Source organism: Macrobrachium rosenbergii, chromosome 49 (assembly GCF_040412425.1).
Source record: "Macrobrachium rosenbergii isolate ZJJX-2024 chromosome 49, ASM4041242v1, whole genome shotgun sequence".
Classification (NCBI taxonomy): Eukaryota; Metazoa; Arthropoda; class Malacostraca; order Decapoda; family Palaemonidae; genus Macrobrachium; species Macrobrachium rosenbergii.
In genome coordinates, this window is record NC_089789.1 from 25,141,415 (window position 1) to 25,152,039 (window position 10,625).

Sequence of the window (10,625 nt, forward strand, 5' to 3'; positions counted from 1 at the left end):
ATATATATATATATATGAATGTCTTTACTGTAATACCACAGTGTAATATGAATATAAGAAGGCCCATCATATACACACACACACATATATATATATATATATATATATATATATATATATATATATATATATATATATATATATATATATATGTGTGTGTGTGTGTGTGTGTGTCTCTTCTCTCTCTCTCTCTCTTTCACATACACACATATACTGTACTTATGTATTTCCATGCACGTTTTCATTTTCTCTCTCTATCACACACACACATATATGTCTGTATGTGTGCTCTCTCTCTCTCTCTCTCTCTCTCTCTCTCTCTCACACACACACACACACACACACACACACACACACACACACACACACACACACACCCTACTCTACACAGACGAAAAACTGGAAACTACTAACCAACTGAGACCTACTATCATTTCTGTACAGCCCACCAAAAGCAAGTTAATTTAGGGGCTCACCGTAACTGGGGACAGTATCAAATTCATTTATTAAGAATTCCGGAGACTTCACGCTGAAAATGCAGTGTTTATATTCCCGCAAATATCCGAATAATTAATTGAAGCTGGGTCGCTCTCTCTAAGCATAACATACAACCAAACTCTCCCCAAGAGTTACAAAAAATTACTGCAATAATAAAATTGTTCATATATATACATACATATTTATGTGTGTATGTATATGTATATATATGTATATATATATAATTTTTATGTACATACTGTACATGCTGTATAAATATAAATATGTATATATATATATATATATATATATATATATATATATATATATATATATATATATATATATATATATATATATATATATATATATATATATATATATATATATATATATATATACTTACATACATCCAGACATACATCGCAAATTATTAAGCCAAATATAACTTGTGAACCCCCCCCCTCAGATGAGGGGCCCTCCCCTCTCTGCTCTTTCAGCCAACCCCCACTACAATTAACCCCGTCTATCCCCCACAATACTCCTTTTCCCTTGCGCTAAAACGAACTGTTAATGGTGTTACCAACGCGTTTTTCCGTCCTCAGAGCATAACAAATCAAATGGAAGGCTTTGTATTCATTTATATTTATTGCGCAGCGTATACAGTGTACCCCTGTATAATAAAAAATATACTGTATTTTGGGGTGGCTGCCGTAGCATGTGGATATCAAGATGCGGATAGTGCGTATGTGAATAATCAAGGAAATACTTATGTCTATGTATGTGTGTGTGTGTGTGTATTTAAGTACTGGTTGATTAGAAATGGGATTTTGATAAAAGACATTAGGTTTGTATATCTAGATGAATTGCAAATTATTACAAATTTGCGACTTGTTCCTACAAATCTGCACATGCACTATTCACAACACATTATCCATAGGCAACTGCAGCCCCAAAATATACGTGGATGTATACATCCAATAAAAAATGAATGCAAAGTTTTTCACTTGGTTTGCAAAGTTGCGCAGGTGAAAAAATGTTATGGTAACACTGTTAACACTTCACATAGGATTATGAAAGGGTGTATTGCATGAAAGCAGACCGGGGTAATGAAGTTCACGGGGGAGGACAGAGAGAGCAGAGTGGGGAAGGCTAGGAAGGCCCTAATCTACTTGGGCGCTGTACTAAATGTTACTGGCTCAAAAGCAAACAACATAATAAAAACCATCATTAAACATTACTTATTTACTGTCCTTGAGTGTCTGATGGAGATGAATCATGAATACAATAAGTACGGTATACAAGTTATGAGGGTGGAAGAGCACTTCTGTGCGTCAGAGCTCTCATGACTGTTATTGACTTAAAAGCAACGTCTTACACCACTTTGTTTACCACCTTTGATTAGCTGATAGAGATGCATCTTGACTAGTTCTGAGGCATGCTCTGCTGCTTTGTCTAGTTACCACCATTTCTCAGTAATCACATACTGAACAGTTGCTGTGTGGTACCTTGTGTTGTAATCTGCTGATTTTTGGCTTATGTGGGTGTCCCTGTGCTGCCCTTTAGAGGAAGCTGGAAATTGTCAAGAGGATTGAGTCTGGCAGGTTTAAGACCCATATCATGGGTGAGTAAAGCATAGAACGTTCTAATTTGCAGGACATCAAGAAAGCTAAAGACAAACTGAAGAGGTACTTGACCGACTAAGGGAAAAAGACTTCCAGGAGTGAGGCCTGTAAAGTCATGGCCAAGCCCCAGCATGAGGAGGTTGAACTTGACCTGGTTTTCAGTAGAGATCAGCAAGGGTGTATGTGCTTGGTGCTGAGCTGAAGGCTGCTGCTACGAAGTTCGCAGGTCTGCAAGGGTCTGCAAACTTTAAGGCGTCCATGGGTTGACAATTTCGGTTCAATGTGGGCTTTCCTACAAGAAGACTCACTGTGAAGTATTGTATGCTTTTGAGCAGGGAAGAAGCTCTTCGTTGGTGAGTCGGTAGAGCTGCGGACTGTCACTTGATGGGCTGGAGTTCAATTCCCCGGCCGGCTGATGAAGAGTTAGAGGAATTTATTTCTGGTGATAGAAATTCATGTCTCGCTATAATGTGGTTCGGATTCCACAATAAGCTGTAGGTCCCGTTGCTAAGTAACCAATTGGTTCTTAGCCACGTAAAATAAGTCTAATCCTTCAGGCCAGCCCTAGGAGAGCTGTTAATCAGCTCAGTGGTCTGGTAAAACTAAGGTATACTTAACTTTGAGCAGGGAAGAGGAATTTCAGCTGACGTTGAAAGATTTGGTGAAAAAAAGAAGGCCTCGTTTTGATTCAGACCTACAGTGCTAACGAAACTGATCTATTTTATTGCTGTCTGACCACCAGTACCTTGACTGATGAGAAGCAGTAACGAGTGCCGGCCTTGTCATGCGCAATTCTTCTGATAGCCGTCATTGCAAACCAATCTTAGTTGGACAAGTAAAGCAACCCCACACCCTGCAAGCTCGCTGGATAGCCTTCCTGTGATTTGGTATAATTTATGAAGCCTGGTTAACCACCAAGATTGTCTCTGATTGGCTGCAAGACTATTTTGCTAAGTAGATTATTGGTCATCAGACACAGGACCTTGGAATCTCTAAACATCAGGCAAAGGTTTTGCTTTTCATCAACAAAGTGCCTGTGAATCCTGCTGCAACATAGATGGTTGGTGATGATCTTATTGAGGTCCTAAGCGGACTCCAGTCATACAACTGATGGACCAAGGTGTTACTTTCGCAACTTAACAGCATGGGAAGAACAGACCCTAGAGATTCTCTGAAAGTATTGAAATATGCCATCTACAACCTGGCAGATGCTTGGAAGGATGCCACCATGAAGACCTTGCACCAAACATACAACAGTACCCTGAAAGGGGAAGAAGACCTGATCAACTTCCAAGGTTTCTATGTCAATGACTTTTGTGATCAGCTCATAAACAGAGGCAACAAAATTCCTGAGGATGAAGCATGAAAGTGGCTTAACAATGATGGTGGTGATCTTAGCTTTCAGCTGATATCTGACACTGAGATTGCTGCAGTTGAAAGTCTGAAGCAAAGCTCTTTGAACTGATTGACTGTTCTGTTGCAGACAAGCAGAGGTACTTCTGCAAAATATGCATCATTCAGATCTATCAAAAGAATTAAGTTGCTCTTAGGTAGAATCCAACACAAAAATTGGGATTCCTGCCATGAACAGTCTGATAGAGAATCTTTTCAGGGAAGAGAAAAATCAATGACTGGCCTTCAGTTCCCTGTTGCCTTCTCTAACAAGAAGAGAGGACTGTAGAAGCCTGGGAACCAGTTGTCTGTGACTGCTAATACTTCCTTCTCCAGTAGTCTGTACTTCCACCGAAACAGAGACTAGAATGGTCCTGGAGAGTAAGAAAATGAGAATGGTCTGTGAAAAACAGGGAGGGGAAATCTGTAACTGATCCGAAGGACACAGACTACCAAAGGCTCCATCTCCTAATGGCATGAGAGTTATCTCGCTGCGGCCCATGGGAACATGAAGGGAGAATTGCCACCTTCAGCATTATCCTCCTTTTAGAACTGAAAACTGGGAACTTACTCAAGGCTTGGAAGATGTCTCAGTTTTTTCCAAAGCCCAATGTAAATGGCATAGACACATACCAAAAGACCTGACTACATTACTTTTGCAAATCTTGAAGGAACCTAGAAGAAACTGCATGAAGGATAATGGAGCCATGATCATCAGTTCATTTTCCCACCACTGCTTCAACTTTACTCTTTGGGAAGAGCAAGGAGGAACCCAGAACTGATCAGCTGGTAAATGCAAGACTGATCTACTGTAGTTCATAATCTGTTTTGAAAAGAGGCCAAAAACACCATAACACTTTTTCAGCACCATGTTATCCCACAGTTTTGCAAACCGGTGAGAGAGGAAAGTCAACATCCTTCCTCATGACACCATCAATATTTCAAACTCTTAACTTTTACTCCTCCAAACAAGCCCTGAAAAAGGCAAAGTCTGCCATAATTTGCACCACAATTCCAATAACAATGTAGTTTGGAATGTAGCCAACGTGTACCTCAGAAGAGGAGAAAGATTTTAATCCCCTCTGTACAAATGACTTAGGACAGAGAATTCTCATATCCAGAGACCAAAGAATGTACCTCCTCCAAAACACCTTGCACGAGCAGGGACCACTGTAACTGAAATGGTGGACTTAGGGTGAAACCCAAGGTACATTCAGTGGAGGAAACTGGGTGCTAAGGAGTACCCCTGGATGCTTCCCTGAGACCATGGTATTCAAGAATAAGCGCAATGATTTTATGAAAATACCTTTCCAACTCAGAAGGTGTGGGTTCTAGAGGTAAGGGATCGTCAGGTCTGGCAGAATCCAAAGCAGCACAAATTGGATCCTCTACCGAAGCAGAATGAGACATGGTAGCCCAACCCTGCTCCTGATCTGAGGATTGTGACGAATATCTAGAACAAGTTCCAGACACTAAGTCATATATCATAAGGCATGACAAGAGATCAAACGCGATCACCCTCACCATCCTCATGCCCTGAACTGGAAGCCGAACCAGGCAGGGTGACCCAGCTATCTGATCAAGGTGAGCACAAGTGCACAAAGCAGTGGTTAGGAGACTTATTGTGAGCCTGTCGCGAGCTGTATCGTGATAGCTCCTGAAAACTATAACAATCTCTAGTCTGGGAAAGTGCAGGCTCTTCCCCACGCACTTCCAAAGAAAAGCCAAATAAAGGAAGAAACAAGATTGGTCCTCTTTTCCCAAGAAGGATGTGCCTGTGACTACGAACAGCTGCATTTCCCTGCCAGAGACCCAGCATGAGCGTTCAAATGCAATAGAGATCAGTTATGAGCAAACCCTTACACTGAGCCACCTGAACGGTCTGCACTTACCTGCTCCTGCGAAGTGTGATAGATCAATGTCAGTCCCTACAGAGGAGTAACAACTGTGGGAGGCATTCCTACTCTTCTTGTGGGGGCTACCTTCAAGGCCTTCTTCCTATGCTTTGGCAGTCCAGAGATGGGAAGAGGAAGAGGAGGAGGATGAGGAAGAAGAGGAGGAAGACAAAGGATAGTAGCGCTTCGGCGACCTCCTACAACAATGGGTCTTTGTCATCTTTTGTATCTGCTGAGGACAGAAAGGAGGTAGACACCCCTCAAGGAATAGGGACAGCTGCTGCTGAAGCAGCTACAATAGAAACAGCAATAACAGAAGAAGAAGGGGACTGCACCAAGATCAGTGGGGGCAGCTGGAACCAACATTTGACCAGCAATAACACCAACAAAGGAGGGAGTCAGCCAATTGTTGTTTGGTCCGTGAGCACTCTCCTTGGACTGAGCCAGGAGAAAACAATTGGACACCATCCCAACAGAAACAGCAAGGGTCAAGGCAGGCGCAGAGTGGAGAAAAGGAGGTGATAGTGTTGTATAGCCCTCAGAAGACTGACAGGACCCTCTTTGACTTCTTCCTCGATCCAAACTTCTTCTACTGGGCTAGCAACCAGAGACACACTAAATGCAGTTCCAAGACGGCATACAAGCAACCTCTACAAGCAATAAATAAAGAATGATGGTTGATAATCACAGGTGACATAAATCTGGCACAGATTAGATCATGCCCTGGGCATGGTTGCTGGGCATTATTAAGAGAACAAATATCATCAGGCACCACCATAAACAGTATCATCAAGCATCACCATAAAATTATTATCAGGCATCATCACTGTCACAAGTCAAAAATCAAAATAATTAACAAACAATCCAGAGTCATAAAAAATTCAAACCAGAAAATACTCAAGTTAGCCGCAAAAGCCACGATGAGCACTTTCCAATGTCTGAACTCCAAGGTATCCATAGAAAACGAGACTGTTTACCAAGAGGGTGAGTGGTCTCAAGATAATAAAGGTTAAAGTCCTCCTGGGTCTCGCAAGGCTCATAGGGCCGGTGCTGAGTCCGTTTTCTTAGGCTGACAGCCTGTCAGGGAGAAGTCCCGTTGCCTAAGAAATGTGGCCAGTGTGTTGCTAAGCCCATTGTTTAACCCTCCAGCCCTAGGGCTGGTACCTATTTTCTTACTAATATTAATTCACACCACCCGTGCATCTGATATCTAACCCTGTCTCCTATGAAGCTCTTGATTGGCCATTGATCAGCCAGTCACAGGGCTGAAACTAGTTAGTCTCTTCCAGCCGTCACCAAGTCAACATTTACGCTGCGGCCTCTCCTCTTGAAATATGTCTTTCAAAAGTTATAACTTTCATTACACCTCAGTTATACCCAAAGAAAAGTAGTGTTTCTCAGTTTCATCACTAAACATTGTCAAGCCAATGATTTAAAGATTATAATGATATATGAATTATGTACTTCAGTAAACTTAATGCTAAAATATGTATTGTGAAATAAACATGAAATTTTTAATATAAAATATATTCTTTCTTTCCTTACATGACATAACAGTGCATTTATCATTTATCATCTTGTGTTTCATACAATATCATAATTTAAATGTCATGGACGACAATGCTACCAAAAAATTATAGGTAGAGCTATCATTATGAAAATAACAAGCAAAAGATTAAGAATATTAAGATGAGCGGGGATGTGCGCAGACTATAGCCTCATGTTCATTTCACTATACATATTTTAGCAATAAGTTTACTGAAGAACATAATTCATATATCATTATAATCCTTAAATCATTGGCTTGACAATGTTTAGTGATGAAACTGAGAAACACTACTTTTCTTCAGGTAAAATTGAGGTGTAATGAAAGTTATAACTTTTAAAAGACATATTTCATGAGGCGAGGTCGCAGCGTAGATGTTGACTCGGTGACGGCTGGAAGAGACCGACTAGTTTCCAGCCCTGTGACTGGCTGATCAATGGCCAATCAGGAGCATTGTAGGAGACGAGGTTAGATATCAGATGCACGGGTGGTGTCAACTAATTATAACCCTCATGAGTTTTCAGACGATATGAAAGATGGTTTGAATTCTCATAAGAACAATTTTCACAATTTACAATGGTCTTCTGGAATCCATGGAATTGTTAGGCCATGATATTTCAGTTTTTACCTAGAGACTGTGTTATACACTACCAAGACAAAGTGCCTTTTTTCTTGTAATTAGGAATAAACCAAATCTTAATTTCTTAAAGACAAAGTAGTAAATAAGATATTGTTTCTGCAAGTGTGAACATATTAACATCCCAAATATAAAGCTGCCTAGGTGCCAACAGGTGCTGCTGGTCAAATTTGATTTTTGGAGGCATAAAATCCAACTCTCATGATCGGTTCATTGTGCTGCTTATTGATTCTGACAGCATGACACTGCTTCAGCTGACTGAGGGTAAACTTGTTCCTTTAATATGATATCGCAGGTTCTGTAGCAATTGTTAGCAATTGTTGGATGGCTTATTCTTCTCTGGGCAATGAGGGGTACACCATATGTTGAATCAACCATTCCCAGCACTTGGCCAACCCAGAGGAGAAACCATACACATACAGTATATAGTATACTTGATAGGACTTTGAGGAGTTGGTGAATAAGGCTTATATCAAGGTGAAAATTTTGGCACAATACTGACATTATTTATTTTTGAAAGTACACGAGGACAGAGAAATTCTCAATTTTCTCCCAGGATAGCTGTTTTTACAAGCTGCTGTCAGATTCACCAGCTCAAAAGCCAATAGCACAACAAAATAATCAATATATGTAAGCAAATACAGTACAGTATTGATCTATGATTTATGGCACCTAGATGAGGTTATGTGTAAGGGTCCAAGGAAATAAAGGACCCCGGCCTGGTAAGTCCCGGCACCCTAGGCTATGTTAGGCTAGGAGGGTTAAGTTAGCATGCATCGTCATTTCACATAATGATTTATGTCCCACAGATCAGTTTAGGTGTGGAGGGCTCAAGAAGGACAAAGATTACCCTCCCATGTCAGGTAAGGGCCAGCACACAAGGTTAAGTTATGGTAGACCCCTATTTTTCTCTTGAATTTGTTTCCCCTCACCTAAAACCCTAGTTTTCCACTGTAGCTCCTCATTACTGTCAGATAACTCAAATCAGACAGATATAAACATCAAATTCATTCACTTACTATAAAAAAATCTAGGCTATATGAAAAACTATATTGTTGTATTTGCACTTATCAGAGTCTATTTGCTAAGATTAAAAGTACCAGATACCATTTTAATTTCTCTTCTCTGACCTAGCCTAGAGGCCAATGATAGCAGAGATCAAGCAACTATAGTATTCTGATACCAAGAAAACCTACCAAGATGCATATCTGTCAGAATTTAAATACACTCATAATACAATCTCTTTAGAAATTATACGTCCAGTTTGAATTTTTTTCCTTACTGCCCAGAATAAAATGAGCCATATTTTTTCTCCGAATATAGACATCCAGTAGTTCCCGTTTCCATACTTACTGTTGTGATAATCAGTCATATTTTATATTTTCTGGCAACGTGCATTTTACACTAGCCTAGTTTGCCAGAAACAATAATCTTGACTACAAAGTAATGTTAACCGGTTAGTGAATTCCAAGAGGAGAAACTGGAGACAATCCTATGCAATTCATGTTCAATCGTTTATTTCACTATTGCTTACCTCAAAAACAAAGTTTACCCTCAGTGCTTTTCCCCTGTTCGAAGGGAAGATAGCCTACGCTAGGCCAGTAGGTACTTAGGGCTAATTAAAAAAAAATATGGGCCTGGCATTCTTACAAGACAGGATTTCGCCATAACACATCCTTTACTTTACAACTAGCTACAGTCCTAGTCACAAAACCCGCAGGACAGGCTCCCCTAGGCCTCGGTAAGACCCTTAAGGTCATCGCCTACGCTAGAGGCTGGTTTGCTTATGTTCAAGTGACACGTGCTGATTTAGATATCAACTTAAAATCGCCGGACAGACAATTACTGCAGCCATAGAAAACCTCCTAAAAGATTTTTAATATATAATATTACAAATGAATCAAACCTTACCTGAGAATTTGTTTCAAGGTTTGGCTACCAGATGTTACTGACAATATGCAATGCTGTTTGACAGTTCAATTAAGTAAGACTTCCGAGGACACGGGATATTGTTTGGATTTTGGATAGTTAAACAATATTTATCCTACAAATAAACTTTTATATGTGCTTCATATTACAGGTTAACTAATGACGGAAATAACACAATTTTGAATAGCTGACAAAACGCAAACACGTAAGCATATGCGGTTTAGTAAAGAAACCTTGTCACCATTGAAAAGCTACCGTATTATTGACAGCTCGGAGTTCGCGCTGCTAAAACAAAAAATCGTGATGTATTTACTTGCAAATTGCTCATACTAATTCATTAGCTACGAAATATAACATTGTTGTCCTCAAAATTACTATACGTTAAAAGGTAGCTTGTTAGCGATTTGGTACAAAAACATTTTGTAAATATTAAAGGTGAGCAGATTCACTGTGGTTCAACATGCGACGAGAAAAGTGCGCACTTCATTTCAGCCCTATATGAAGCGCCTGAGGAGCCCCTTTTTGTTTGTCTGATTATTACTCTGATACAGCTCATGGCTTTCTTTAACCACTACCTTGTTCTTCGAAGTCTTATCAGTTTTCAGGATTAACTTCTCTTTTATACGGCATATCTCAGATCAGATTTTAAAATAATTTATGGGCAACTTATTGATTAATCTGTCACGAAATCAAAGTTTCTCCCAATATTCTTATTACTGCAGGACTTCTTTTCAGTTGATTTACCTGTTAAGTCAACTGGTTTAATAACTGAAGTTTTCTCATCGTGTATAATGATCATACCCAGGGCAGGTCATACGGTATCAAAACGGTCCAGAAATTGGTATTAAAAAAACTTTAAAATTGTCCAAGAGGAATATATATATATATATATATATATATATATATATATATATATATATATATATATATATATATATATATATATATATGCACATGTATATAAAAATATTATGCACACATTATATATATTACATATATATATATATATATATATATATATATATATATATATATATATATATATATATATATATAGATGGACAGATAGATAGGTAGATACACAGATAGAAAATGTATTGCTTATCAGAGGACTATGAAAAAAT

The 10,625-nt window shown here is 39.2% G+C and overlaps 1 protein-coding gene across 1 annotated transcript in view; it reads right to left on the reverse strand.

Moving 5' to 3' along the window:
• Positions 1 to 9,535, reverse strand: part of LOC136832182 (brefeldin A-inhibited guanine nucleotide-exchange protein 3) — a 101,056-nt gene extending 91,521 nt beyond the window's left edge. The window contains exon 1 of the mRNA XM_067092943.1: positions 9,484 to 9,535. The gene's annotated coding sequence lies outside the window, so the exon portion shown is untranslated. The remainder of the gene's footprint in view (positions 1 to 9,483) is intronic.
• Positions 9,536 to 10,625: the final 1,090 nt, after the last annotated feature.